The following is a 26,269-nucleotide window of genomic DNA, read 5'->3' on the forward strand; positions in this document are numbered from 1 at the left end:
CTGTGGTGGATGATTTTTCTCGTAGTACCTGGCTATACTTGATGACCTCTAAATCTAATGTCCACCAATTTATTACCCAATTTTATGCAATGGTTTTTACCCAATTTAATTCTACCATCAAATGCATTCGCTCGGATAATGGCACCGAATTTTTTAATGAACATACTACAGCTTTTTTTCACAACAAAGGTATCCTCCATCAATCTAGCTGCGTCTCCACCTCTCAACAAAACGGGGTTGTAGAACGCAAACATAGACATTTATTAAACATTGCACGTGCCCTTAGATTTCAATCCAATTTACCCATTGAATTTTGGGGTGAATGTGTTCTCACCGCTGCATATTTAATAAACCGTTTACCCACTTCCCTTCACAACGGGAAAAGCCCTTTTGAAATCCTTCATAACCATGCACCCAATTTATCTCATCTTCATGTTTTCGGTTGCCTATGCTTTGGTAGAAATAAGCTGGTTCACCACAAGTTTGATAAACATGCATCCCCAGGTGTGTTTGTTGGGTACCCTCATGGCCAGAAGGGGTATAAAATTTTTGATCTTCTCACCAAACTAATTTATGTGACCAGAGATGTGGTATTTCATGAACATATATTTCCTTTTTCCATTTCTCCACCCCAAATTACCCCAGGGTCCCCTGTGTTGCCATTACCTATACTCGATTGCCATGAACCTGACGTTCCCACACCAAACATTAATATGCCCACATCTGCCTTACCAATGGCCGAATCATCAACCGAACCCAGCTCACCACCACCATCACCTCCACCACCCCCTCCATCACCCACTCGACCCCAAAGAACCTGCCGCCCTCCAGGACACTTAAATGACTATGATTGCTCTCTTGCCATGTCGCAGTTTTCTCCTTCGATGGGTTCAGGTAAACCACATTCCTTGGCTAATTTTTTAAATTATTCCCGTTTCAATTCTCCACATTTAGCTTTCCTAACATCCTTATCTAGTCTTAAAGAACCTACCACTTTTACCGAGGCAATGAAACACAGGGAATGGCGTGATGCAATGTAGGCCAAAATAAAGGCTCTCACTCAAAATGATACTTGGTCTCTTGTCCCTCTACCACAAGGGAAGAAGGCCATTGGCTCAAAATGGGTTTACAAGATTAAGAGAAAATCTGATGGGACTGTCGAACAGTACAAAGCTCGGTTGGTTGCGAAGGGTTACACCCAAGTTGAAGGGGTTGACTTTCATGACACATTTGCACCAGTTGCCAAACTAGTCACAGTGTGTGTCCTTCTTGCTGTTGCCACAGCAAATCAATGGCCCATGGAACAAATGGATGTCAATAACGCCTTCTTACATGGCGACCTTGATGAAGAGGTTTACATGACACCCCCCGGGTACCGTAGAAAGGGGGAGCAACTGGTTTGCCACTTAAACAAATCTTTATATGGGCTCAAGCAGGCTTCACGCCAATGGTATTCCAAATTCTCTGCTGCGTTATGTACATTTGGCTTTATTCACTCCCAGGCAGACCATCACTATTTATTCTTCGTCAAGGGGCAGCTTTTGTCTTTGTTCTACTATATGTAGATGATATAATCATCACAGGGTCCGACATACAACTCATCCGGACCGTCCAAAAAATGCTCCATCAACAGTTTCACATTAAAGATCTTGGTCACTTGAAATATTTTCTCGGCATTGAAGTCGCCCGTTCTAAGTCTGGCCTCTATCTTTGTCAACAGAAATATGCCCTGGATATTCTTACTTCTATGGGGTACTCCGATGCACGCCTTGCAGATACACCGATGGAGCAGAATCTCAAGTTATCAGATGACAATGGGGACGTACTTGAAGACCCTACACTCTATCGCAGGTTGATTGGTCGAATGATATATTTAACTGTCACCCGACCCGATATAGCTCACAGTGTGAACATATTAAGTCAATTCATGCATCAACCGCGTCAGCCGCACCTTGAGGCTGCTCACCGTCTTCTTCGCTATATCAAAGGAATGGTGGGACAGGGCCTGCACTTCCCAGCCACAAATTCTTTGACCCACCCTCCGGGCTTATTGTGACTCGGATTGGGCTAGTTGCCCCACCTCTCGTCGATCTACCACAGGGTACTGCGTGTTTCTTGGGGACAGTCTGATTTCTTGGAAAACAAAGAAGCAACACACCATAGCACGCTCCTCTGCCGAAGCTGAGTATCGCGCCATGGCTGTCGCCACCTGCGAAGTTACTTGGTTGGCCTCCCTCATGGGAGAAATGGGTCTATTGCAAAGCCAGCCGATTCCTCTCTACTGTGATAATTAGGCTGCACTACACATTGCTGCTAACCCAGTCTTTCACGAAAGAACGAAGCACATCGAAATAGACTGTCACCTCATTCGTGAAAAACTCCAACAGGGCCTCATACAACCCACCAAGATCGGCACCACTTCCCAATTGGCCGATTTGTTCACTAAGGCCCTGGGCCGGACCCAGTTCCAGTTTCTGACATCTAAGTTGGGCGTTTGCAATCTCCACGCTCTAACTTGAGGGGGAGTATTATCTCACCTTATCCCTCCACGCATGCATGGCTGTACATTCCATCTTTACCATTATTCTTTCCTTTATATCCCTTCCTTGTATAGCCACCTCCATATATTGTACATTCCATGTTTAGCTGTAAGATTGTATTTAAATTGATATCAATAATATCAATGAAGATAAGGAAGTTTACCTTCAAATAGGATCCTATTCTTGACATTTAGAAGAGATGCCAAATGAGTAGAAATAGTAAAATATAAGTGAAAATGATATTTTAGTAAGATTTCATAATTATGCCCACAATTATTAATTTAATGGTTTTATATTAGAGATAATGGCATTTTTATAAATATAAGTGAAAATGATATTTTAGTAAATATAATGAATGTTGGACGTGATTCTATAAGGTGCCTACCGAACACCATTCTTTTTTTTTTTTTTTTTGTGGAAACATTTATTTCTCCTGGTTACCAAACAGCAATATACTCCCTGTAATTACTCTTTGTGAGCAAAAATAGAAAAAGTACTTATGAATCAAAAGTACTTTTTGAGAGCAGAATTGTTACCAATCGTAACCTAAGTCTATACATCTATACTGGAGATTCCATCATTTTTAGTAAGGGGGTGTATTTTGTTGTAACCAAAGTGAGTAATTGACTAATTGAAATATTTTTTTATGGGATTATTTTATTGACACCCCTCAAGGTCTCAAATAATTTGTAATCTAACTTTTTTGTCCTTTTAGTATGAAACAAATTTTTTTGTAATGAGAGTAATAGTGTCATTTCACATGTGTACTCGAAAAATATGTATGACAATGACATCTTTTAATAATGAAATAATGATATGTGTAAGCATCCAAATTATTGCTGAAAACACTTTTATACGCCTATCTTAAACAACTTTTGGGAATAAGACAAGGGGCAATTAAAAGAATGTGTCAAATTCTAAATACACCTATAGAATTGTCATCCAAACATTCCTTTTTTATTGTACCTTTTCTTATTCACAAATGTTCTTAAAAATACAATCAAAATAATTTGAAGATAACTTACCATTATGTCATTCTGAAGAATTTTTGTCTTCTTACATGTTTTTCAAGTACACATGAAATTACATATTCCTCCCTAATGGAAAGAAGTGTGTTATACTACTAAAGATAAAAAATAAGATTATAATTTTATGGGAAAGAATTCCCCAAGCTGCCAATGTGATAAAAAATCTATATGCCACACTAATGGGTTTCCTAAAAAAAATATCATAGATATGGGGTCCATATTTTCAAAATAGATGAAAGTAAAAATAAAAAAAAATTCATGTGAGGAAAATTGCACACTAGCAATGTGATAATCTTTTCCCCTAACTACTCTAAGTTTATTTTCACCCAACTTTGGTCATAACAAGATTTTTCCTTTGGTTGTTACTCCTTATATCGAATTGAGATATAATAATAAGACTTATACCCAATGGAGCATGTGTGTTTGTGTATGTGTGCCTCCCCAGTTAGGGTTAGGATTGTATTTATATCACTATTGCAGAAGATAAAAAGCTAGATGACTCATTTCCTACCATAGATATAAACTTTGGCCAAACGACGTTAAATCTTTGTGTATCTTCTTATTCTTCTTCTCTTTCCTAGCTCCTTTATTAATTTCTAGTTTGAGTCACCTTCTTTAAAATGGTATTAGAGCCATAAGCTCTCATCAATCCATTTTATCTTCAAACTGTTTTAATCATGGTGAATCCATCCAACAATGATAATGATGCAAGATCTAATGTTTCTTCTTCGCAATCGAATCAGTTTGGAGGGAGTGATGATAACAACTCATTATTTTATTTACACCCATTGGATATTCTAGGTATTACTTTGGTTTCTTTTCCATTTAATAGAGAAAATTATCAATCTTGGAAATGCTTAATGCATATGGCTTTTTGTTTGAAAAAATAAACTAGGTTTTATCAATAGGAAATTACCCAGACTAGATGTTTTAGATCTTTATTTTTATGTATGGGAAAGTTGAAATGACATGGTATTGTTTTGGATTCTAAACCCTCCTTCTCTAGAGATCTGTTGCATAATCAAATAATACAATACAAATCTGGAAAGGACTGGAAGATCGGTTTTTCACATGCAGATGCTACACATTTTTATAAAATTAAATGGTCTATATTTATATGCATGTCCAAAATCAATCATCTGTTTAAACATGTTTCTCAAAACTTTAAGAGTACGTGGGATGAAGTTGCATCATATTCTAAAATTCTTTCATGTTATTGTGGTGCTGTCAAAGCTTTTTAAGATCCATAAGAAGAAAAAGTGTCCAATTTTTAATGGGTTTGAATGATTCTTATTCGGTTTTAAGAAGTTAGATTTTAACAATGAAGCCTCTTCCCAATGTTCGTGAAATTCTCTCATTCTACAAGAAGAAAAACAATGTGTTATCCGCACATCTACTCCTACTCAATCTGATGTTGTTGCAATGGCTACAACAAAATATTTAGCCCATTTGATAAGTCTCGATTTAATGACAATACTGATAAGCGTACAAAGACGTTGCAAGTATTGTGCAAGACTTGGACATAATAAGGCAAAGTGTTATAAATTACATGATTTCCCTCTCAAGCTTGATTCTAGCTCTTTCAATAAAACTACCAACACCAATGCTAGTGTGTCATCAAATTCAAGTTCAAATAAGACTACTCAAGGTAGTAATAATGTCAATTTTCCTCAATTAATAGCAGAGCAGCGTCAACAATCAATGACTAATTTAAATGGTAACAACGGCATTATGGATAAGACTACACTTTTGAATTCAAATTCAAAAATGAAATCCGATAACGGGAGAACTTGCAAAGCTTAGGAATAGTGTCAAATGGCTCTCCCTTATCTCTCCTATTTCTTCTCTTCCTTATCTATCTCTTACTATTTCTCTTGTAAACTTTCTCAAACTCTATCTTGTATTTTGAATTTCAAATACATTGTGTAAACTCTACAAATGATATAAATATATCACCCGTGATCACAAAAAAAGATGCGGGAGAATTTCAATCTCAACCATTCATCTTATCTTGGTATCAAAGCCTTTGACAAATGTCCTTATCCTTATGGCCAATTCAGATTCCTCCACCACCTCAAATGTTACAGCTTGGCATATTTTCGACCTGGACCCTAACCCGAATCCAAATATAGGTTCGGAACCCGAGGTCGTAGCACCATGTACATTGTAGAATGTTGGTTGGGTGTTCGAGCAAGTAGACAAAAAAGATGGAACCCTTGTGTCAGTACGTCACCTACCAATAAAACGTTGGATACCTCCCCCATGCTGTTGTGGAATCCATAAACAAATGTATAACTCTCGATAAACGACCCTAACATGACCACACTCTGATTTAATACTATTTATGTTATGTTATTAAAAAAAATAAAATATTATATTATACTAATGCAAGACTTATTATTATTATTATTATTATTATTATTATGTTTTATATATAAATCTTTCATATTATAAGATTTTTTTTATAATAATATCCTAAGGCTATATTAATATACTATGATATATATATATATATATATACTAGTAAAGTTGCACGTGTGGACAAAACTCTGTGTATGTATCTACAAATTTTGGGTAAACTTGCATGCAAATGAACATGTGGCCATTTAAGCGAGAGAGAGAGAGGTTCAAACCAATGTGCATGGTATATTTTTTTTCCATTTGAAACAATTAGTTGTATATATGTTAATCAAAATTTTAAATTCATTTGTAGACAAAAATAAAGTATTGAGAGAAACTTTAATGGCATTCCACGAAATATTTGTGTTCCTCTTAAACAAAAAACCAATGGTTACCAAAAATTGATCATGCTAAAAGAGCATCACATTTCTAACCAATCCAAAGACAAAAATACATTGAAGACACAGAAAACTTTCAACCTGAATATTTATTTTTATTAGGATGGTGTTGAATAGAGATGTCTCCTATGTGCCTTGTTAATCTCAGATTCTGAAGCTCCAGATTCTAATCCAAGAATGCTGAATGGCTCAAAAACTGGATCTAAGAAAAAATAACATCAATAGTGAGATGCAACATCTAAAAAATCAAAGTACACATTCACCAGCATTAATCTTATAATCTCAAAAAGAAGTCAAATGCAATTTTAGCCGTTTAAAACTTATTCTTTTTTAACAAACTAACTCAAAATAGACAAACTTGAAAATATGCAAGTCGTCTTCAAAATAATCAATAATTGAAATTGAGATAATGAAGACAAATAAAAGGGAGACATCTAGATATATGATAAGAAATTTATAGGCATTGGTTCGTAGAAGATTTCTCAACGTATCTTCTCTACAAGAGTATTTAGGGCATAACCACAGACACATTGCTATTGTTGGTAGTAATCATACAACTTAAAAAGAGAGAAGAACTGCAAAACACATAAACAGTGAGATGCAACATCCAAAAATTTAGAGTATATATTCACCAGCATTAATCTTATAATCTCAAAAGGAAGTCACAATACAATATGGACAAGAATATGTGTGTTTGTGAAAAAGACAGTGTATGTATGATATGAGAGAGAGAGAGACAGAGAGAGAGAGAGAGAGAGAACGGAATGGACGTAAGAGAAAATGATGAAGGGAAGTGAGAAATATGTGAAATACATGATCAAAACGAATTTGTTGAGGACCATTGCTAGACAATCTTTGTTTTTATGGTGTAGGAGGCTTAGAACCTCCCCAAGTTAAAAAAACCAAAACAAAACAAAAAACATTTTGTAAATATTTTACAAGCATTAAAAGAGAAACGAATGAAGTAGCAACTACGGCCTAAACCTAATGGACCTTGTTTTAATCTGTGTAGGACACAATAATAGAAGTCTAAACAAGTAAGGATGGACGTTTGGTATTTTGTATTACAGATATTTTGTTTTGGTAGAATTAAACTATATTTTGACAAACAATTGTATAGAAGCAGAAGTCCGTAAATAAAAATATCAACTCCTTACATGCAGGCAGCTTGACACATTTTAGGTATGTTCTAAGTTTTAAAATCTTGAAATGTATAAGATGTTCAACTTGAAGATTTATTATGCTTGTTCTCATAACAAATACAAAAATTCCATCCTTAGAAATCTGATTTGAGGAACAAACAATTAGTCAATTTCTAATATCAATAGGTTGATAGCAAACATCAGTATGCAACATGTTGCCTAGTTAACCATCTAGGAAACCCAAACACCAAATTATTACACTGATTCTAGGAGGTTAATTAGCTAGCTAGGAGCCCCTGAAACTATATAAAGAGTTGCTTCCATGTAAAGGCTTTAGTTAAGCACCATAATTTGAGGTTTCCTATTTTTGTCCTCAAAACAGGGGAATTCTAGTACAAACTATGTATAAACACTACAATTGCATTTAGAAATTACAGAAACTTATTTAGATTTGGTTGCTTATGCAAACCAAAATATCTAGATGTGTTGGCTAACTCACCAATAAATTAATTATAAAAGTTGATAAATATCCCTCAAGATATGATACTTGAATCATTGTGTTCAATAGGAGGCTCATGCAACTTTGAGAGGGTCTCCATTGGTCTCTTAATTCTCTAAGATATGTCTGTTCAAAACCATAATGTTGATTATAGGTCACACACAAAGTTATAACAAATTATATATTAAAAAAAAATAGAAAGGACTTGGATACAAAACCAAGCAATAGACCTAAATCATAATCGAATAGACCTTTAGAAAGTATGTACAGAATTCCCAGAGGTAGTCAAGATATCATTGAAAACAATTGCAATCGAAAAAAAAAACATGCTTAAGAGTAAGGAACACTTAGATATGCATTGATTAGAAAATAAGAAATTAGTTTCTGAAATTGTGAAAAAAATAAAAAGTATTATAGGTACAATAGATTGGGTAGAGTCATCGCCATGATGGGGATGTGTGTAATCTGCACCCAAAGGGTTAACAACTGGAGTTTCATACCATACAAAGGGCCATTATTATCAGGCAAAATAATGATCTATAATGGACCAAACCACAATAACCATTATTGATTTTCTAGAACTTTTATGAAGTTGATAAAACCCTACACATGGCAGATCAGATTCGATCAATGACCTAAAACCTTATATTGAAATCTAATATAAATATTTGAATAGATTCAGATGAAAAGAAATAAAAAATGACCACCCACAAGAAAGATCCAAAGAGTGCTCATAGTGAAGAGTCGATAAACATTGGAAGAAGAAGAGAAGTGCCTCTGTTCTGTAAAACAAGCAACAAAGATAGAAAAGATATGAACTATATCTCACGACAGATTAGCTATAGAATCAAATGGAGAAGGCATTTAATTGATTAAAATGGTAATGAAAGATAGACTTACCTTGGAAGAAGATTTCTGCCGAATTAAAGATCGGTGGTGCTGCAATTCTTCAGTCAGACAATCTCCGATGCTTTACCTTTAACCTATTCATGATCAGATCGAAGCTACACAAGCGTAGGAGATATTCCCCGCATGAACAGACCCAAGTCTAATAGCTCTTCTAGAGTAGTTATATACTTTAGGCCTTCATCGCTGATCTCCACATAAGTTCAACTTCTTTAGTTTCTTGCATCCATTTGCAGTGGCAGCTAATCCATAGTCTCCAATGCCCTTGCAGCTGCATCACATACATGCATAAAACCATTCTAGACAATCATCAAAGAACCTTAGAATATGCATTCACACAAGCCCATGAAAGTATGACAAGTAATAGTAACATAACCGGTGTAGATTGAGTTCAAGTAGCTTTGTGCATTTATATCCGATATGGACAAGACTCTTGTCTGAAATGTTCGTGCAAAGCCCCAATTTTAAGCACAGGAGCTCCAAACATCCTGACAATTTCTCGAGACCTGCAAGGAAAGAAGCCATACATGCTTAAATTCGACATCTTGGAAGCTGGAATTTAATTACCAAAGCCAAACTTGAAACATCTATGGGCACCACTAACCCAAGTTCAAGTTTTACTGTTTACTACCTGCATCATTCACACCCATACAATCGGTACGATCAAGCTCCTCTAAAAGCAGGCAACATGATCCAAGACAACAAAGACCCATCTGCGTGATCAAATTACAAGACTCCAACCTCAGACACAAAAGATTCTTACAGGAGTCCGCTATAGAAGAAAGTGTTGCATCGGTGATTAAATGGCAACATGTAAGATCAAGTATCTTCAAATCAGAACAGCTGGATACCAGCTTTTTAATGCCTAAATCAGTCATCCCTGTGCACTTGCTCAGTTCAATTTTGACCAACTGCTTGCAATTGCTGCCGATGATCCCAAGGCTCAAATCAGACACTTGAGCTGCATAAACTCTAATGGATTTCAGGTTTTTTTAACTCGCTCAGTTTGTAGACAAGAGGTTTGGAAAGCTTCTGTGGAATTAAAATTCAACTCAGTCATGTTCCAGTCCATAAATTGCCAAGATAACAGTATAAGCAAAGAGTGGGAAGGCACTAATTTTTCAAGCAAACTCACAGAAAAACTGTAACCAGCAGTGTTTTGATGTAGACCCTTATGTCCTCTAATAACCGAAAGGAAGCCTCGTGACTCACATTATGATACAACAATAGACTGCAATCCATGGAAATTACGCTTCTCAAAATCAAAACCTAAAGAATTCAATTTTCAACTTTACAACTCCTCTCTATATTTTACATTTTTTGTCCCCTTTCATGTGTTAGATCATAGATTAGGCAAGTTGTGACTGAAACTAATTAAGGAAGTATCATATCTGGTGACCTATATTTGATTAAAAAGCGAAATTAAATTACATGAGAACATTTATAGGAACCCATATTTAGTACCTGAGCTAAGCTAAAGAAAATTCTCCAGGAGAGACGGGTTTCCATTACTTAGAAAATGCAAGCCATTGTCATCTACAGAGGAGCATCCTACCGTATAAGAGCTTCCAGTCTCCAAAGAGAAGAGAAAGAATGAAGGGATTTATTGGTCACCTGATCGATTTCAATTACCAATAAGCAAACAAATTTTCAGAGAATGAACTAATATTAGTATTTATTAAAGGATGGAGAGGAGAGAAGTGTGGTGGTACATGGATATAGTTATTGTCTTAATAACAACTTTAACGCTATTTACCTTGAGATAAGAGAGATCAAGGATTCTCAAGGCGGTACACTTCTTGGAGAGAAGCTCGATGTTAGGGTTTGCAGAGAGAACAGAGATGAAGGGAGAGGAGCAGCTCCACAAGATCCTAACATGTATGCTTATGGAGCGATCTTGTGGAGCTGATGCTATGGAAATGCAGCGGTTGTGATGGTGAACAACAGAGGGGGAGAGGCACGGGAGGGAATTGAAAGAGGGAGCGAGAGAAGAAGAAAATAATTAGGGGAGAGAATTGTGTGAGATATTAAAGGGATTAAGATTTCGGTAAGAGAGAGAATCTAAGGTTAGAAAGGAAGAATATGGCATTTTTTATAGATATTTCATAAGGAAGAATCTCCTATGAGATAGGAAGAATTTGATATTTTTATTAAAAGTAAAGAAACAAATAAGGGTACCAATGATATGAGATGAATAAAAAAGAAAAACGAAAAAGATAATGAATAAGAAGGGGAAATTTTACAATAAAAGAAGGATAAAATAGTCAAGTGAAAAAGTAGCCATGAAACATGAGTTCATGCACTTATATGTATGTGTGTGTATCTACCAGAATTTCATGATCATAGAAAGCAGTTCTTTTCCTGAGAAGTGCAATAGGAACTTTTATCAAAACGTATCATGAGCATATGGAACGCTAAAAAAGTTGATATTTGAATATTTTGATGTTGAAGAGTTCATAGAAACTGATAACTGCATTCTGGTAAACTTGATATAAATAGATACTTGATGCTATCGTAAATTAAAGTGTAGACTTCGAATACATCTTTGAACAATAAAATTCAGCTGTATGAGTCAGATATATTATGTGCACTTGCAATTTGTATGAGACTCAAAGCTTCTATTATGCATCAACACGCTCAGCTAGATAGCTACTCTGAAACCATAGATTCAATTATTTCTAATTTCAAAAAGGTGATTCAGAAGTTTGGAAAATCAATTGACCTCCCAGCCTCTCAATAGAGGAGAAAAAATAGAGGAAATACAAGTCAAAGATAGTAGAAAAAGAATTGTGTTATGAAGAAAATAAAGATAAACCAAGCACCCACCTCCTGGAATAGCTCTGCAATCTTCACTATAACATTGTTACCGCAAAGGCCCAACCTTTCAACATCTATAAAGGCCGTACCCAATGCACAAGGCCCCCGCCAATAGGTTCACCAATAAGTTCAAGCAGTGTCTGTACATGGTATGGTCCATCAGTGACAACAGTGAGACCATGGATCTTATCCGCCCAAACTAAAGAATTTGTCGAGAGAAAATATTATATCTCTCACCGAGGTAAGTAGAATTAGAGGATGTTCCTTCAATACATGTAGCAAGAGATTCCTCACCCATAATACTGCATGAGACGTGCCATCATTGATACTTCAGTCTTTGCAGCCTGTTCATAAGGCTTTCCATTATCCTAAGTTTCAAGCGCTGCAAATTCATCATTGTACTTTTCAATGAAGTCAGCAAACGGTCAATAATCTGTGATCTTTCTAGGAGAAAAAACAAAGTAGGGAAGTTTAGCACAGTCCAAAAACTTCATAGACCATCAAAAGCACGCTGGAATTCATATATGAGCACTCAATTTGGGCCATAGTTCTTCATCGAATTCCTGTTGTGCATCAGCAATGGCTTGATTCATATCTTTTGCTTCTACATACTTTATCAATTTTATAAAGAAGATAAAACCTGAATATAGAAGATACAAAGCTAATTGTTAATTCCCTGTAAACATGTTGTTGCTACCTCTTCAAACAGGGTGGGGGCTGGTATGATCCCTCAGAAGACCAAATATGGCAAACATAAATGTATTATAAACAAACCTATGCAAATGATATCCTGCAAAAGTATGGACAATTGACCCATTAGTGAATATACTCAAGACTCTTTGGAACTGGGACAACTCAAGAAGCACTCCCCATCTCGTGGATGTTCTGCATAAATCAAGCAAGAAATTGATAAGATCCATAGCAACGACCCATTAATCCACAAGAAGAATGTTTTTATTGAAGGCCACGACTCCTACACAAGATTGCAGAAAACTCGCCTCAAGTCTCAAAATTATTCTGAACAAAGAACAGAGTAGTATTGTAGAATGCAATGCTTTAATGATCGACATACACACGTACAAATGCAAAAGAATGATTGATTCCCCCCCCCCCCAACAAAAATAGTAAAGCGGGATCCCACAAATCAAAGATTGGAGAATATGAATCTACTCTTCCTAAACTAAGTTAGCATAACAACAGCGGAGATCTTGCAGAGAGCTCGTTTAGATTTCAATGCAAAAAAAAATAGATCTTTCCACGTAGAGCAATCGATATCAGTACTGGATATGTAGCAGTAAGCAGAAAATATACAAAAATCATTTTTGAGAGAGAGAGAGTGTGTGTACTAACCTGGTAAGTGCCGAAATTCGACAACGATGAGATTCCAAAGCATGAATTGGATTCGAAGACATGGATGCCGAGACGGAGGAGTAAATTGGCTAACTTTCTTTGCGGTATTAAAAAAAACACCACAAATCTGCGAGGAGAGAGAGAAAGAGAGGATATCTTCTTCTTTTTTTCTTTTTTTTTTTGTGAGTATGCAAAAATGTGGTTATGATTAAGGAATATGTCCAAAAACAAAAAAGAGTGCCATAAATATACAAACAAAAGACAGACAAATGGTTCCAAATCTTCAAAGCAAAACCATATGGTAATCAAGGAGATTTGAAGGATGCAGAGTTAGGAAAAGAGTTAAAGATAAGCATTGAATTGAGTTTTTCAGGGGTAATATGCTATGCTCAAAGATCGTCATCCTCTGCAATGCCTAAAAGCCTGGCTAATTTGCCACTATGATATGCTTCAACAGTAGCATCTGAACCGCCTCTGTGCTTTCCATTAATGAAGACCTAAGGTACAGTACGCCTACCAACCATCTTGCTCAGGACATCTTGGATATCCGAACCATCATCTCTCTGATCTAGTTCAACAACCAAAACCAAAATCTAGAACTATTAAGGCAAAAGCAGTAAGAAAAACCACCCAGAAAACAGAAACACATTAATGAAGCAGGAATAATAAGAAAGAAAATAAAAGTAGAAGGACGAATAGAAGAAAGGGAGAACCTCAATGGCGGATGCATTATCGGACTGCATTTCAGGCCAAAGCTTGAGGAAAGTCTCCGGGCTTCAGTACACCAACCCAGGAATAGGAGAAACAGAACGGAGGAGAGCAGAGAAGGTGCCAACGCACCTGAGCAACCCAGAGAAGTAAAACAGGGGCAAGAGAAGGAAAAGCCGTACATTGCAGCGGAGGAGGACAGAGGAGAAGAAGCTCTCTCGATGATGTGTCTGGGAGTGAACCTTCGACCGTAGACGGCGCCGGTAATGTGGGCCATGAGAGAGTCGCCTTGGGGAGGAAGGTGGACTCGAAGAACTGCTTTCGCTACTGTAACCACTACCACTCTTTGTAGAGATAGAGAAATGTTAGGTCTTCATCTTCATGTCTGTAGAATCTTGTTAATGCCCATTACAGAGGATAAAGAAAGAGAGAGAGCATCATTGGTATCAAGCTCTTTGTGGTGAGAGACTGTAGTAGTCGGTCCTGGTTCTCATCTTTGCAGAATCTACTTAATGCCCATTACTGAGAGAGAGACAGAGAGAGGAACATTGGTCCCAAGCTCTTTGTGGGGAGACTGAATGGTGGGCGCCTGGTTCAACTCCATGAAAACAGATTTTGCCCTCATACAGTACGGGCAGTAAGACTTGGAGAAAACGACAATGTTATGGGAAGAAATGGTTTTCTTCACAAAGGTTGACACAGACATAGATGCAGAGGCAGATGATGTACAGGTAGAAGCCACAAAAATCAATAACAAGGCAACATCACTACTAATCCTTCCTGCCATTGTAGAAAGAGAGGATATCTGGATGAAGGATTTTAGGTCTAAAAAGACTTGAAGCCGAGGTAATTTGCCAAAGAGACAGAGACTGACTGACTGACTTTGCAACGACAAGGAGAGCAGCAGCGATAATGGAGTCATTGCTTTGGGTTCACTCTGATCCAGGGATCCTATATTCTGTTCACAGGGAAGAATTTTTTTCATCAAAGTATCGAAGAGTCAAAAGAATTTTATGGAAAAGGCAGATAGAAAGATAGAAGGATAGAACGAGAAACATGGGGAGGGGAGAAGTGAAGAAAGAATTAGAGAGAAGAAGAGGGGGAGAAGAGATGAACTTTTTTTCATGCCATAGTATAACCCTAAGCCGTTTAGAAAGGGAGAGTGAAGGAGAAGGTCACACGATTCGTTAGAAAAAAAAAAAAAGGTTAAGGATACCAAATTTCAGGAAGAATAAAAGACAAAAGACTGAAAATCTAATGAGAGGAACATGGTATTTAAGTAAGCAAGAAGGATAAAATAGGAAAATGAAAGATTTGCCACAACATGTGCTTTTATATAATAGTATGATATGATATATATATAGTTATATACTACGTAAATTGTGTTTTGTATATAATATTATTTTATTTTATTTTATTTTATTTACTTAGTTTAGAAAGTGGATTACAACATGTGGATAGGTTAGGGCTTAATGGCTTTCTTAGAATCAAACACCTAGCAAAATGCTTAGGTGTCAAGTTAAGGGCTAAATGAATAAGAGATCTTTAGTGGGATTAAGAGGGGCAAAATAGTGATTTCATAAATCAGATTTTAGATTTAAAAAAAAACATAAAAAGGTATAACAAAAGACCATCTTCATTTCTTCCATTTCAGCAACATTGGAGAAACATAGAGGAACTTGGAGGAAAGAAAGAGAGAAAAGAAAAAAGAGGAGGAAAAAAGAGAGATCAAAGGAACAATTGGAAGGGGATCAAGAAGAAGAGTACTAAACTTGGAAGTGGAGTGGTTCATCCCCATAGGTAAATGTTTTTTTTTTTCTGAAATTTTTAGTTTACAATAGATTTCAGATTTGGTTTAAGGAAAAAAAAATAAAATAAAAATGGAAGGAGTGTAGGAGAGGATAAGAGAGAGGGTGTGTGAGTTCTAAAAGAGAAGGAAGAAGAGAGATAGAGAAGGGGAGGAGAGAGAGAGAAAATGGTGAGAGAAAGAAAAGGGGGTTCGGCCATGATGGCTAACCACCTCCCTTTTCCCATATCGGCAACAGAGGTGGTGGCTCTGGCCGTCAGATCCGACCACCACACATGGTGGTGGTTGTGACCTTGTTTCATCTAAAAAAAGAAAAAAAGAAAAAAAGAAAAAAAGAAGGGCCTGCTATGTGCAAGAAACGAAGGTGAGAGCTTGAGGTTGAAGATGGGTGAAGAGAAACTCTCTCCACCCGGTTCGGTTTGGGTTGGTTTAATCTAACCCAATCTAACTAAAACTTGTTTGGCAACATATATAAGTATCACTAAATGGCCCAACTCACAATACATAATACCAAACAAAACCCTAAACATCAATCTAAACTAAAGCCTAAGTTATGTTTGGAGGGACACCAAAACAAAGAATAATAACTAGGTGCCAATTATGAAAACCAAACAGTACCTACAACATGAAACCTTTGAAAACCAAAATTTCAGAATTGACACCCTATACGAAAACAGAGATATCTCATTCTCCAGAACTTCAAATCCACTGATTCCAAAACCTGTGTAAACGAGACTCAACGTCGGACATTTTTCATTTAGGAACTGAAACCAGATTTGGAGACTATGGGTCCCATTTTGGCCGGTGAACATATCCGATCAGCAGACTAAAATTTCTCAGTAGATCTAATGAAAATAGTAATAACTCACAAACCGTGTATCGTAAATTCATGAAACCAAAGCCAAAATTTTCATAACATAAGCATGTTCTAAAACCATGTGTTGGTCTAACACCCATTCCGAATAGAAACTTCCCAAACCTGATCTCGAAGTCGAAGTTTAGACAAAGACATAGATTTTGGACAGTTGGGCTATGCCAATTGTATATCCCTCACCGTAAATGATTTTGGTCCGATTCTAGTGCCATTAAAATCACAACAGAAAGAAGTACAATTTTCATAAAGAAGCTCAAAATCAAAACTTAACATATAAGACTCGACAGTATGACAAAATCACCTGAAACGAAAATGAACAAGAAAAAAACAAAGATTGAACAAAATACCGATTAAGAATTCTAATGAAATGAACCTTGTAACAGGAAATTAGACATTTCACTGGGACCAGATCTGAAGCTTATCTCTGACCCAAACTTGGTAGACTTTGCACGAAAGAAAAAAGGTAAGTGGGGCTGGGTTTTGATTTCTTTTGGGAATGTTTAATTCGTTATTTGATTTATATGTTAGAAATCATATGCATGTTTAAATTTCCATTTTATTTGTAATAAGTTGTTGATTCTATTATTTATGATTTGAGGTTATAAATGATATGATGTGGAATGATTTGTAGATGTAAATTCTTGTGCTAGATTAGATGCCGTGGTCGGCTTGAAAACGAGAGGTATAGTGTGCTGTAGTATGGGATGCGGGAGCACTGTACACCTCGTACTATGCCAGTTAGATTGCATATGGTTGGGAATGTCATTCCTTAGTGCTACAACCCTTACCAGCAGGTGTTCAGGTGTTGGGTGATCATAGGTCCCTGTCATTGAGGAGTGTGGAGTACACCAAGATGGGGTCCAGGCTATGATTATCGGGGTTTACCCACGAGGAGATCTGGAGGATTACGATCGGTGTGGGCCCCACACAACAATTGAGGATATGTCTCGAGGAAGTGAGAAGGAACCAAGAATGTTTCCCGAATTGTTGGCGTGGCACAGACTTAGTGACTTAGGCATTTCTGATAGGTAGAACTAAGAATAAACTTGAATTCATGCACATAGGGCTTTGCTTGTTTATGTCTGTGTGTGTATGGTCTATCCTTTACTTACTGGGCTCAATGGAGCTCACCCCTGTGGAATGTTTTTTTTTTTAGATGATCCTGCAGGTAGATGTGATGGCAGTGGGGAGGATTATTTCGAGGCGGAGGCTGATGGTTATAGTGACCTTGCAGGTTTAGACTCAGAGGGGTGTGACATGGACGATCAGGGTGTCCCTGGAGAATAGGGACTGATGACGAGGAGCTCATTTATCTTTGATGTTATATAGTCTTTTAGGTGGACGTGGTCTATAAATATTGTTTAGTCTGGTAGTTTTTGGCCCGACGGTTGGGCATCGTACCTTCTGGTAGTTTGGGTGTTTAATGACAATATAAATAACTTATAAATTATCGGGTAAACTCTTTACTTTTCGTGCATTCTGATCCGGGACATTTCCGTCATTTTATCATTGTGTTTAGCTTGTGACATGTATCTACAGCTTTATGATCCGGGAGGTCCTCAAATACATCTGGTATTCGGGTCAACCCATGAATCCTCCTAGGGGTGGTTTCAGGGTGTGACAAAGCTTGGTATCAGAGCTTGATGCTCTAACTACAGTCACAAGCGGCGAAAGTAATAGAAATGAAGTTTAGAGCAAAAAAAAAAAAAAATCAAACAAAATAAATATAGTGGGAATAAAAGAACACCATAGGAGACTAGTTAGTAGGTGCATAGGTCGACAATATATAGATTGTAAATTCTAGAACATAAGCCTTTACATCAGATTTTTTAAAAAAAATTTAATAATAATAGTAATAATAAATTAAAACCATCTACTTGGACTCGCTTCCCTAGTAATTTTTATTCTATTTTATTATACTATGCATTGATAGATCAGGATACATCCAACTTAAATTCCAAGATGAGCCTACTCTAGTTAACTAACAACCCATTTCTCCTGTAACAGGGAAGGATCATGTTAGAGAAGTTTGGCCATCTCCTAATAACATGATTTGGTTTATTAGACTGAGAAGAAGGATAGCAAGACTCGAAAGAATTAAAGTCAGGGCTAAAGCAGAGTTACAAAAGATAATAGAAAGATCAGAGGTTTGTTGGGTTGTAGACAGAGAATACTACCTTATTCAAGCCGAGGAAGTGAGGAGTGACATATGTCATATTGATCTAGAAATTTACTTTGTCGAGAAGAGACTTGAACAACTACCTTTTTAGTTCTATGGGATACCTAAGCCAACTCAGGAGAAGGATATTTGAGCTCCAACAGTTTGCATTTTAAAAACCTACAGGTATTCTATGCATATGCTTATAAATTTTTTTTTATTAACTGTTGATGTAGCTTTCTCTATGTGTAACTTGAGTATAAATTCCGTATCTGAAAATGACCATCCCTATCCATAATTATTTAAACAAATGTGATGAAACTATAGTTGAAAGTTAAGACATCTATGATGTATTAGTATTCATATATCTCAATCCTCTCTAAAGGCACTCATGGCTAGAACAAGAGGTAACAAAAATATCATTCAAGGTTTCGTAGCTCAGAACATTGAAAATGCTACCCCTTCTGCCAGCATGTCTGACAATCAATATGCACCAGCAACTCAGGATCCTCCAATTACTCCCCCAGCTAATCCTCAAGTTATTCCTCCTGCTCCTGCTCCCGTGCCTCCCCCAGCTATGGCCACTGGTGACACGACCGCCATCATGGCCCATATATTACAGATCCAACTTCAACAACAAGAATTGATGACAAATATGAATAACCAATTCATCGCAGCCATGCAACAAAGAGGAGCACCGCAGCCCAACTAAGTTCCAAATTTTCCTCCTCCTATGCCTCCAAATGCTCGAGACAATTCCACCTCAAAAGTGATGGAAAGATTCAAGAAGCTTCAACCATCCTCATTTTCTAATATCGGCTCAAACCCACTACAGCCCGACCAATTGATTAGTGCCATGGCAAGAGCTTTCGAAGTATTAGAATGCACAGGCGATCAAAAGCTAATCTGTGCTGGTTTTCAACTACAAGACGAGGCCGTGGCTTTGTGGAAATCAACAAAGCCTAATTTGAAAGTGACTCATCCCAATCCCACATGGGAACAGTTTAAGGAAGCCTTCTTCGGGAACTTCTTTCCAGAAAGCTTCAGGGATGAGAAGGAAGCAGAATTTGTAGCTCTCATTCAAGGATCAAGATTAGTCTTGGACTATCAACAATGGTTTAAAGACTTATTTCATTTTGCTCCGCACTCATGAGAGGTGATGCGTGCAAAGCAAAGAAGTTTGAGAAGGGGCTCAAGCCCGAGATCAGTGCCATGTTGGCCATTCTGGATATACAATCTTATGCTCAGATGGTTCAAAAGGCAAAGATTGCGGAGGATCGATTGAAGAAAAAGACAATGGCATCACAAACATTGGGAAAAAGGCCACACTTTTCAAAATTATGGCTAGCCCAATAAATCATTCAGAGGACCTGTATACAATCCTGCTCCGATGCAATACCCTAGGCCCGAGTTAGGACAAACTTCACAAACTGCTCGACCTATGATCAGTCAATCCACTCAATATAATCGATCTACTTCAAATCAAGCTACGACAGTTGCACAACCTCCTCGTCCGACTACCAGTCAAGCAAGTCAGGCATCCTCTCAGCCTACAAATTCCTCGTCTATTCCACGACCCTATGGTCCAATCCGATGTTATGAATGCAATCAAATCGGACATGTGTCTAGGGATTGTCCTCGCCTGAAAGTAGGTACATCTTCCCAGTTTCAGCCTGCTAACTGACCTTTTCTGCCCCAAGGTAATAGAACTCAAGGGAAGGTGTATGCCTTGACCAATGAGGAGGCCGAGGAAAACCTTGAGGTGATGACAGGTACACAATCGAAATCTATCAAGTAGAATACAGTAAACACATTAGTTCATGTAAACTTTGATTGCATCATTGTCTTCTAATTGAAACCCTAGGTACTTTAACTACTGCATCTTCAACTACATACGTGTTGTTTGACTCCGGTGCATCACATTCCTTTGTATCGAAGAATTTTGCTAGTAAGATGAGCATACCACCGAAGAACTTAGGACACAAATTGGTAGTTAGCACTCCAACTGGGAGTGTTGTAAGTTTGAAAGAGGTTTCTGAACCCTGCCCGGTAGAAATCTATGGGCGAAGCTTGATCGCTCAGCTGATCAAGTTCGACATGAAGGATTTCGATGTGATCCTAGGGATGGATTGGCTGTCCGCTTATGGAGCCAATATCATGTGTGTAGAGAAGAAAATTCTGTTCAAACTGTGGAGCAGCGATGAATTTATTTATATGAGTGAGCAGCCAAAGAAAGCTAAGAGGATAACTATTTTGGCTCTCCAAGCAAGGAAATTGTTGGATGACGGATGTCAAGGGTATTTGGTCACAGTTCTAGACACTAAGGCGAAGGTCAAAACTTTTGCAAAATTGGAGGTGGTCAGAGAATTTCCAGACGTGTTTCCTAATGACCTAACTCAATTACCTCCAGACCGGGAGACAGAGTTCGTGATAGATTTGACCCCAGGGGCAGCGCCGATGTCCAAAGCACCATATAGGATGGCACCAACAGAGTTAAAAGAGTTGTAGACTCAATTGCAGGATTTATTGAAGAAAGGGTTTATCCGACCCAGCGTGTCACCTTGGGGAGCGCCAATACTATTTGTTAAAAAGAAGGATGGAAGAGTACGTATGTGCATTGATTATAGGGAATTGAATAAGCTCACGATCAAGAACCGGTATCCATTGCCTCGCATCGATGATCTATTTGATCAGTTGTAAGTATTTTCTCCAAGATTGATCTTAGGTCTGGTTATCACCAATTGAAGATCTAGGGCAACGATATCCACAAGACGACATTCAGAACCAGATACGGACATTACGAATTCTTGGTATTGTCTTTCGGCCTAACAAATGCCCCGTCCGCATTCATGGATATGATGAATAGGGTATTCCATTATGTATTTGATAAGTACGTCATAGTCTTCATTGATACATCCTAATCTGCTCTAAGAATGAAGAAGATCACGCCCAGCACCTGAGATTTGTATTGGAACATCTGAGAGAGCACAAGCTATTTGCAAAGCTTAGCAAATTTGAATTCTGGCTCCGTCAGATAGGGTTCTTAGGTCACGTAGTTACGAAAAAGGGCATTGAAGTTGACCCAGAGAAAGTAAAGGCAGTACTTGAATAAGAAACTCCAAAGAGTGCCACAGAGATCCATAGCTTTCTGGGTTTAGTCAGTTATTACCAACATTCATAGAAAAATTTTCACACATATCGGCACCAATGACCAGGCTAACCAGGAAAGGGGTAAAGTTTGAATGGTCGGATGCTTTTGAAAAGAGTTTTCAAGAATTGAGGAAGCGATTGGTGACGGCTCCATTTCTAACCATTCCTGATAACACAGGCGGCATGGTAGTTTACTCCGATGCATCCAGAACAGGCCTGGGATGTGTCTTGATGCAAAAGAACAAAGTGGTTGCTTACGCATCGAGACAACTGAAGGAAGAATTACCCCGCCCATGATCTAGAACTGGCAACGGTGGTGTTCGCTTTGACAATTTGGCGACACTATTTGTATGGAGAGAAAAGTGAAATCTTTAGTGATCACAAAAGCCTGAAATATTTCTTCACCCAAAAGGAACTAAACATGAGGCAAAGAAGATGGTTAGAATTGGTGAAAGATTATGACTGCAACATTCAATACCATCTTGGTAAAGCCAATGTAGTGGCTGATGCTCTAAGCAAAAAATCTCAGACAGTGTCGCTCGCTTCTCTAACTATTAGTGAACAACTTATAGAAGAAGCCAGAAAGATGGACTTAGAATGTGGAAGGGACATGTCTATCATTTGTAGCCAATCATCAGTTAGGGAGGAGATCAAAGAAAAGCAACCCATGATCCGGAATTGCTAAGGATTATGGAGAACATCAAGCAAGGGACTCAGAAGGATTTGGACTTTACATTGGCCAACAATGGAGCACTTAGGTTTCGAAATAGAATGTGTGCCTAATGATTTTGATGTTCAAGATCGAATACTTAAAGAGGCATACAACTCACCGTATCCGGGTAGTACCAAGATGTACAAAGACTTAAAAGGGTATTATTGGTGGGTCGGAATGAAAGAAACAGTTGCTCTATATGTGGCAGAATGCCTTACTTGCCAATAGATAAAGGCAAATAGGCATAGACCTTATGGTTTGTTGCAGCCTCTGCCCGTACTGGAATGGAAATAGGAACATGTTACGATGGATTTTGTAATAGGCTTACCCCGTACGACTAAAGGTTTCTCTGTAATAGTCGATAGGCTGATAAAGATAGCTCATTTTGTTCCCATAAAGGTCACCTATTCTATGGACAAACTAGCTCATCTGTATATTGAGAATGTAGTACGACTTCATGGTGTACTAGTTAGCATAGTATCTGACAAGGATCCCAGATTTACATCAAGGTTTTTGAAAGGGTTGCAACATGCAATGGGGACGCAATTGAACCTGAGCACCGCTTTTCACCCTCAAACGGATGGACACTCTGAAAGGACCATATAGATGCTCAAGGATATGCTCAGAGCTTGCGTGTTGGAAATGAGGGACAACTGGGACTCACACATCCCATTGATAGAATTTGCTTTAACAACAGCTATCACTCCACTATTGAGATGGCACCATATGAAGCATTGTATGGTAGGAAGTACCGTACACCTCTGTATTGGGACGAAGTTGGGGAGCGGCGTATGATGGGTCCTGAGCTAGTTCAGGCTACCTATGAGAAGGTGGATATGATTAGAGAGAAGATAAAAGCAACTCAGTCAAGGCGAAGGAGCTACGCCGATAAAAGAAGGAAGGATCTCGAGTTCCAAACTGGAGAGAAGGTATTCCTTCGAGTATCTCCGATGAAAGGGATCATGCGGTTCAACAAGAAAGGAAAGCTAAGCCCTAGGTACATTGGACCTTATGAAATTCACAAGAGGATTGGAGTGGTGGCGTACCGATTGGCCCTACCACCCTCGTTGGTAAGCGTTCACAACATGTTCCACATATCCAAGTTGAAAAAGTATATACCAAACCCAGCATACATATTAACTGTTGAACCGGAACAACTCGAAGAGGATATGTCTTATGAGGAACAACCCGAAGCAATCTTATCGCGTAAAGAACACAAGCTCCGCAACCGTACTGTCACTTATGTAAAGGTGCGGTGGAGAAATCACACGCCAGAAGAACCATCTTGGGAACGTGAAGAGGAGATGCCAGAAAAATTTCCTCATCTTTTCGGCTTACAAGGTACGTCAATTTCGTGGACGAAATTTCTGTAAGGTGGGGGTGATGTTATAGCTTGGCATATTTTCGACCCAAACCCTAACCTGAATCCAAATGTAGGTCCGGAACCTGAGGTCGTAGCACCATGTACATTGTGGAAGGTTGGTTGGGTGTTCGAGCGAGTAGACGAAGAAGATGGAACCCTTGTGTCAATACGTCACCTACCAATAAAATGTCGGATACCTCTCCCGTGCTGTTGTGGAATCACAAACAAATGTATAACTCTCAGTAAGCGACCCCAACATGCCCACACTCTGATTTAATACTATTTATGTTATTTTATTAAAAAAATGAAATATTATATTGTAATAATGCAAGACATATTATTATTATTATTATTATTATTTTATATATAAGTCTTATTATTATTAGTAGTATTATTATTTTTTAATATATATAAGTCTTTCATATTATAAGAATTTTTTTTTATTATAATACCCTAGGGCCATATTAATATACATATATATATATATAGTTATAGTTATATACTAAGTAAATAGTGGTTTGTATATAGTATTATTTTATTTTATTTTATTTGCTTAGTATAGAAAGTGGATTACAACATGTGGATTGGTTAGGGCCTAATGGCTTTCGTAGAATCAAACACCTAGCAAAGTGCTTAGGTGTCAAGTTAAGGGCTAAATGAATAGGAGATCTTTAGTGGGATTAGGAGGGGCAAAATAATGATTTCATAAATCAGGTTTTAGATTAAAAGAAAACTCAAAAAGGTATAACAAAATACCATCTTCATTTCTTCCATTTCAACAACATTGGAGAAACAAAGAAGAACTTGGAGGAAAGAAAGAGAGAAAAGAGAAAACAGGAGGGAAAAAAGAGAGATCAAAGGAACAATTGGAAGGGGATAAAGAAGAAGAGGACTACACTTGGAAGTGGAGTGATTCATCCCCATAGGTAAATGTTTTTTTTTTTCTGAAATTTTTAGTTTACAATGGATTTCAGATTTGGTTTAAGGAAAAAAAAAATAAAAATGGAAAGAGTGTAGGAGAGGATAAGAGAGAGGGTGTGTGAGTTCTAAAAGAGAAGGAAGAAGAGAGAAAGAGAAGAGGAGGAGAGAGAGAAAATGGTGAGAGGTGGAGAAGGGGGTTCGGCCATGATGGGTGACCACCGCCCTTTCCCCTTGTTGGCAATAGAGGTGGTGGCTCTGGCCGCCGGATCCGACCACCACACATGGTGGTGGTTGTGACCTTGTTTCATCTAAAAACAAAAACAAAAAACAAAAGAAGGGGCTGCTATGTGCAAGAAACGAAGGTGAGAGCTTGAGGTTGAAGATGGATGAAGAGAAACTCTCTCCACCCAGTTTGGTTTGGGTTGGTTTAATCTAACCCAATCTAACTAAAACTTGTTTGGCAACATATATAAGTATCACTAAATGGCCCAACTCACAATACATAATACCATACAAACCCCTAAACATCAATCTAAACTAAAGCCTAAGTTCTATTTGGAGGGACAGCAAAACAAAGAATAATAACTAGGTGCCTAATATGAAAAACCAAACAGTACCTACAACATGAAACCTTTGAAAACCAAAATTTTAGAATTGACACCCTATACGAAAACAGAGATATCTCATTCTGTAAAAGTTCAAATCAACTGATTCTAAAACCACTGTAAACTAGACTCGACGTCAGACATTTTTTGTTTAGGAACTGAAACCAGATTTGGAGATTATGGGTCCCATTTTGGCCGGTGAACATATCCGATCAGCAGACTAAAATTTCTCAATAGATCTATTGAAAACAGTAATAACTCACAAACCGTATATTTTAAATTCATGAAACCAACGCCAAAATTTTTATAACATAAGCATGTTCTAAAACCATGTTTTGGTCCAACACCCATTCCGAACAGAAACTCCCCAAACCTAATCTCGAAGTCGAAGTTTATACAAAGACATAGATTTTGGACAGTTGGGCTATGCCGATCGTATGTCCCTCACCGTAAATGATTTTGGTCCGATTCTAGTGCCATTAAAATCACAACAGAAAGATGTACAATTTTCATAAAGAAGCTCAAAATTGAAACTTAACATATAAGACTCGACAGTATGACAAAATCACCTGAAACAAAAATGAACAAGAAAAAAACAAAGATTAAACAAAATACCGATTAGGAATTCTAATGAAATGAACCTTGTAACAGGAAATTAGACATTTCACTGGGACCAGATCCAAAGCTTATCTCTGACCCAAACTTGGTAGACTTTGCACGAAAGAGAAAAGGTAAGTGGGGCTAGGCTTTGATTTCTTTTGGGAATGTTTAATTCGTTATTTGATTTATATGTTAGAAACCATACGCATGTTTAAATTTCCGTTTTATTTGTAATAGGTTGTTGATTCTATTATTTATGATTTGAGGTTATAAATGATATGATGTGGAATG

General features: G+C 37.6%; 1 pseudogene; it reads right to left on the minus strand.

Annotated features, from left to right (window-relative positions):
• Nucleotides 1-9,011: 9,011 nt before the first annotated feature.
• LOC122668520 lies at nt 9,012-11,804 on the minus strand (annotated as a pseudogene).
• Nucleotides 11,805-26,269: the final 14,465 nt, after the last annotated feature.

This window comes from Telopea speciosissima, chromosome 7 (genome assembly GCF_018873765.1).
Source record: "Telopea speciosissima isolate NSW1024214 ecotype Mountain lineage chromosome 7, Tspe_v1, whole genome shotgun sequence".
In the NCBI taxonomy this organism is placed as follows: domain Eukaryota; kingdom Viridiplantae; phylum Streptophyta; class Magnoliopsida; order Proteales; family Proteaceae; genus Telopea; species Telopea speciosissima.